The sequence below is a fragment of the Elaeis guineensis genome, chromosome 3 (genome assembly GCF_000442705.2).
Source record: "Elaeis guineensis isolate ETL-2024a chromosome 3, EG11, whole genome shotgun sequence".
NCBI lineage: Eukaryota > Viridiplantae > Streptophyta > Magnoliopsida > Arecales > Arecaceae > Elaeis > Elaeis guineensis.
In genome coordinates, this window is record NC_025995.2 from 69086818 (window position 1) to 69093352 (window position 6535).

General features: G+C 37.4%; 1 non-coding gene across 1 annotated transcript; it reads right to left on the reverse strand.

Moving 5' to 3' along the window:
* Positions 1-2081: 2081 nt before the first annotated feature.
* On the reverse strand, positions 2082-2188 carry LOC140856756 (small nucleolar RNA R71). The gene has a single exon (XR_012140359.1). It is a non-coding gene; the product is annotated as a small nucleolar RNA R71 (small nucleolar RNA).
* Positions 2189-6535: the final 4347 nt, after the last annotated feature.

Genomic DNA, 6535 nt, shown 5'->3' on the forward strand with positions numbered 1-6535 from the left:
CAATTAGGATAGTTTAATTTATGCAATTTAATTTTATGCAATTAGGTTAGTTTAAATTATGCAGTTTAAATTTATGCAATTAGGATAGTTTAATTTATGAAATTAGGGTAGTTTATTTTTCTGTATTTAAATTTTGTAAGTAGATTTAGATCATGTCTAGCTAAGCATCCCTTCTAGGGTTTGCGATGAAGCTAGATCATGAGTAGGGATTTTACATAGGGTTCTTTCTTTTTCTTAGGATTTCTTTTTCTTCCTCTTTTGCCAAGAATTTTTAATGAACTACAGTTGGGTCAGAGTCCCTTCATAGTTCATGCTTGATTCAGTGCATAGGAGGAGAAAACCCTAAGGGATCCTAGTTACTACTCCCCTGTAAAGAATCTTGATGGGTTATCGTTGGGCCTTAGTCCTTCATAATCTATGCTTGGGAAAGACAAGAGGAGTAGTCGTTAGGATCAATAAGAAAAATTCTAGGTAGAATTCCCTAATCTAGATCTAGTGGATTCAAAAACCCTAGATCCTTAGTCTTATTGTCTTTAGCAAACAACTTTCGACTTTCGATTTTGTTAAAGCTCACTTGAGCATAGATTTGAAAATCGTTTTTAAAACCAAGTCTCTGTGGATCGACCCGTACTCGCTGGTCGTGCTACTCTGCACACCGTGCGCTTGCGGTTTTATTTACAAATTTTAAGATTTGAACATCAAGTTTTTGGCGCCGTTGCCGGGGATTTGGCGTTTTAAATTGTTTTCAAATATTTGTTCTTCGTGCGTTATAACTCTCTTTCTTTTTTCTTTAGGTTTCTATATTTAGTTGGTGATTGCTGGAAAACTCAGGTACGCTTCTAATTTCTCTTTTATTATTTTTAGTTAATTACTTTTGCTTTTAGACCTAATCATTTGAATTTACTTAATCACAAAAAAAAAAAAATATAAAACAAAACAAAAGACATTTCATAATCGTGAAGTAAAATATCAAAATAAAAAAAAAATTTAAATTAAAATCTTTTACATTCTTGGTCATCTTGTTTATTTGTATTTGCATTTTCATAATTAATCTAAGGGCATCAACCCATTAACAAGATAAGGTGAGGATTTCATTACCCTTCCTTAGCCCAAAAACCATCTCCATCATATTGCATTACCTAGACTTTTAATCTTAAAATCAATTAGACGTCAACCTTAAGGAATTCGAGCTCAATAGGACAAGGAACCCTAAGAGTTCTACCAAGTTTGAGTTGTTTGATTAGTTGGTGTCTAGGCAAGTCCCTGAGGGTGGTTTGTTAAATTGGTTCAGTTGCTGGCCTGGCCAACTCGTTTGGTGTCTAGAAAGGCAACGATGAGTGAACCTCCCACCTCTTATACTTACCTGGCTAACTAGTTGATCAATCTCCACTTGGAAGGTTTGAAGGGTCATCTTGGAACAGTTAGGAGCTGTCTAGATTTAGGTTAACCCTAGGATAGATTGAGTTTAATTTATTGATTCACTTGTTTGAAAAAAAAAAAAAAATTTAAAATTTAAATTAATTTGGTTACTTTTCTTTAGATTTAGGACTCCTTAGGATCTTCTCTTTAGAACTTTTTCTCTTTCTTTCTTTTCCTTATACATAAAAATTTTATTAAAAAAAAAAAATTGTATAAACATCGAGAACCGTACACTTCGTGTGTGGAGAAGAGTGTCAGGTCGTCTAGTTAGAATTGAGTCAATTCCTGTTGTTCTAATGGCTGAACCAATCCAACCCATGACCCTTAAAGATTTGTGTTATCCAGTTGGCTCCATCCAACCATCTTGTATCAGGTTGCCACAACCCACAGCTAACAATTTGAAATCAAACCTCAAATCATAAATATGCTTCCAAAATTCACAGGATTAGAGGATGCTTATATATTTATTAGAGAATTTGAGGAGGTATGTGCAACCATGAAACTGCAATTAACAGAGGATGAGGTCAAACTTAGATTAATCAACTTTGCCCTTAAGGACAATGCTAAGAAGTGGCTTTATAGTCTGCCAAACTATTCTGTCACTACCTGGGAGGGCTTTGTGAGAATATTTTTAAAAAATATTTCCCCATCATAAAACAGCTAGGATTAGGAATGAAATAAATCAATTTTACCAACTAGCTGGTGAATCATTTTGGAAGTACTTTGATCGTTTCAAGAATCTTTTGACCCAATGCCCACACCATGGAATAGAAACTTGAAGACTATGCCAGATCATCTATGAGGGGTTAGATTCAAACTCAAGAACCATGCTAGAGTCCATGTGCCAAGGCCAATTTATGGACAAAAAAACTACTGAAGCTTGGCAATTCTTAGAAGACCTAGCCGAGAAAAATTTACAGTGGGAAACAACTAGGGAACCTGATAAAGCTACACCTTCAAGAGGAGGAATGCATCAAATTCAACCAACCCTAGCATCAGAGGCCAAGATTGCAACCTTAACACGTAGATTGGAAGCCTTAGAATTACAGAGACCAGCCAATGTAAATCAAATATCTGCACCCATGTGTAAAGGGTGCAATGCACCAGACCATGTCTTAGAAGAATGTTCCTACTCGAATGAGTGTGCACAGGTGAATGCCACCTATCAAGGACCATTGAACAATCCTTATGCACCCACATATAACCCAGGTTGGAGGAATCACCCGAATTTCTCATGGTCCCAGAATCCTAATGTAGGCAATCCAAATTTCAATCAGCAAAATCTAAGGTCCAACCCAGTAATGAACAACCCGCCAGGCTTCCATGATAATGACAAGAAAATTACCTCTTTAGAGAAAAGCCTAGAAGCCATGATGAAGACACATACCAGCTTTATGCAAACCACGGGTCAACTCATAAATAATAACACCCAAGCTATAGCCCGTCTGGAAATGCAAGTAAGTCAGCTGGCTTCGACCATTAGTGAACGAGAACATGGTAGGTTACCTAGCCAACCTGAGCCAAATCCTAGGAACCAAAATGGTCCACGACCCCAACAAGGAAACCAAGTTAATGGTGTAAATGCCATTCATACCTTAAGATCAGAAAAACAAATAGACAATAAGGTAGTTGCACTTGATGATATAGATGACTCATCTGCCGAGTCACCTTCTAAAACTACTACCTTTCAACCTCAAGCACCAGAAACTGAAAATTCACCTAGTCCAATACTTAAAAGCCCTAGAGCTCCTTTTCCAAACAGACTGAAATCCAATAAATCTGAACATTTAGATAAAATTTTAGAGGTATTTAAACAAGTCCAAGTTAATATTCCTCTTTTAGATATAATCCATCAGGTTCCAACTTATGCCAAATTTTTAAAAGATCTCTGCACTAGGAAAAGGACCACTAATGTACCAAAGAAAGCATTTTTGGCTGCAAGTGTCAGTTCATACCTATCTAGCCATGTGCCAATTAAATATAAGGACCCTGGAGCTCCAACAATTTTTTGTGTTATTGGAGAAACCAATATAAAAAAGGCCTTGCTAGATCTAGGAGCTAGTGTGAATATCCTTCCATATTCGGTGTATGAACAACTAGGATTAGAAAAACTTCAACCTACTGGGATCACATTACAGTTAGCCGATAGATCTCTCAGGATCCCTAAGGGAATGGTCGAGGATGTTCTGATAAAGGTTGAAAATTTCATTTTTCCTGTAGATTTTATTGTTTTAGAGACTGAGCCAGTTGCGAATCCTAAAGGACATATACCTGTCATTTTAGGAAGACCATTCTTAGCTACGGCCAATGCTGAAATCAATTGTCGAAATGGTCTAATGAAGTTATCCTTTGGGAATATGACCATTGAGCTTAATGTTTTTAACTTAGAACAGGAATCCTCTTCTCATGCTGATGTCAATGTAGTCCAAGATGGTATTTATGAATCCATTGACATTAGTGATGATGAAGTCGACCTAGAGTCTAACCCCTGGTTAATCCATGAGTCTGAGGATGTCAATGAAATACTTAAAGAAAATCAGATTAATCAGGAATCGACACTTCCTACTGAACCAATCATTGAGATGGTGAACTCATCACCTAAACCATCGATAGAGGAAGCACCCATTTTAGAACTGAAGCCCCTCCCAGAACATCTCAAGTATGCATATCTAGGACCCAAAGAAACTTTGCCTGTAATTATTGCATCAGACCTAGATCCCAAGCAAGAGGAGGAATTATTGTCAGTTCTAAAAGCAAATCAAGAAGCAATAGGTTGGACCATAGCAGATATCAAAGGAATAAGCCCTTCTATAGTTCAACATAGAATATACTTAGAGGAAGAGGCTAAACCAACAAGAGAAGCCCAAAGAAGGCTTAATCCAGTTATGAAGGATGTAGTTAAAAAGGAGATTCTGAAACTCCTAGATAGTGGAATAATTTATCCTATTTCTGATAGCTCTTGGGTAAGCCCAGTTCAAGTAGTACCCAAGAAATCTGGGGTAACAGTGGTCCAAAATGATGCAAACGAACTTATCCCAACTAGGACCCAAACAGGATGGAGGGTCTGTATAGACTATAGAAAGTTGAATGCTGCGACAAGGAAAGATCACTTTCCTTTGCCATTTATTGATCAAATGTTGGAAAGACTAGCCGGACAAGAGTTTTACTGTTTTCTTGATGGATACTCCGGTTACAACCAGATCCCCATAGCCGCTGAAGATCAAGAAAAGACTACATTCACCTGTCCATTTGATACTTTTGCCTATAGACGAATGCCCTTTGGACTATGTAATGCACCGGCAACCTTTCAGAGATGCATGATCAGCATGTTTTCAGATATGATAGAACGATTTCTAAAAATTTTTATGGATGACTTTTCTGTTTTTGGTCTAACCTTCTCCGAGTGTCTGAATCACCTGCAATTAGTTCTAGACCGATGTAAGGAGAAGCACCTAGTTCTCAACTGGGAAAAATGTCAGTTTATGGTCAAACAGGGAATAGTTCTTGGCCATGTCATTTCTAAAAAGGGGATTGAAGTGGACAAGGCCAAAATAGATCTAATTGCAAGTCTTCCACCACCTAAATCTGTGAAAGAAATACGTTCATTTTTAGGTCATGCTGGATTCTATAGAAGGTTTATTGCCAACTTTAGCAAAGTAGCACGTCCACTGACTAATCTTTTGGCAAAGGATACCAAATTTGAATTTACTCATGAGTGCTTGGAATCCTTTGAATTTCTAAAAAATGCACTTGTATCAGCTCCAATCATTCATCCTCCTGTCTGGTCTGAACCATTTGAATTAATGTGTGATGCGTCCGATCATGTTGTGGGCGCAATCTTAGGTCAACGAATAAATAAGCTGCCTAGAGTGATATATTATGCAAGTAAAACCTTAAATGATGCGCAGCTTAACTACACCACAACTGAGAAGGAGTTCCTTGCCGTTGTCTTTGCTTTAGAGAAATTTAGATCTTATTTGGTTGGGACCCACACCATTGTTTACACCGATCACTCAGCCATTAGACATCTCCTAGCAAAGAAGGATGCCAAGGCACGTTTAATCAGATGGATTTTGCTCCTTCAAGAATTTGACCTAGAAATTAGGGACAAGAAAGGCACTGAGAACGTTGTAGCAGATCATTTGTCCCGAATTCCAGTTGCACCATCTAGTGAGCCACCCATCAATGAATCTTTTCCAGATGAGCAACTCATGTCTGTGTCTACTGAACCTTGGTTTGCTGATATTGTAAATTATTTAGCCATAGGCAAGATACCTTCTCATTGGACTAAGCAGGATAAATATAAATTTTTGCCCAAGTGAAGTATTTCATTTGGGATGATCCTTATCTTTTTAAACAATGTCCTGATCAAATTATTAGAAGGTGTATCCCAGATAACGAAGTCATGAATATTTTATCTTTTTGTCATGATCAAGCATGTGGGGGTCACTTCGCGTCTAAGAAAACTGCTGCTAAGGTTCTCCAATATGGTTTTTATTGGCCCAATTTGTTTAAGGATGCTTATGAATATTGTAAAAGTTGTGCTCAATGTCAGAAAATGGGTCGAATCACCAAGCGACACATGATGCCACTCAACCCAATCTTGGTAGTTGAAGTTTTTGATGTTTGGGGAATCGATTTCATGGGACCATTTCCAAATTCCTTTGAAAATAAATATATTCTAGTAGCAATTGATTATGTTTCAAAGTGGGTAGAAGCAATTGCATGTAGAACACCCGATAGCAAAATGGTCATTAAGTTTCTTAAAGAAAATATTCTCTCCCGTTTTGGTATTCCTAGGGCAATCATTAGTGATCGGGGAACCCATTTTTGTAACCGACCTTTTGCAACATTGATGAAAAAGTATAATGTCACCCACAAATTGACCACACCATATCATCCTCAAACTAGTGGACAAGTTGAAGTGTCAAACCGACAAATCAAACAAATTCTGGAAAAAACTGTTAGTGCCAATAGAAAGGATTGGTCTTTGAAATTAATTGATGCACTTTGGGCATACCGAACCGCTTTCAAGACCAATCTAGGAATGTCTCCTTATAGGATTGTGTTTGGTAAACCATGTCACTTGCCTATTGAGATAGAACACAAAGCCATG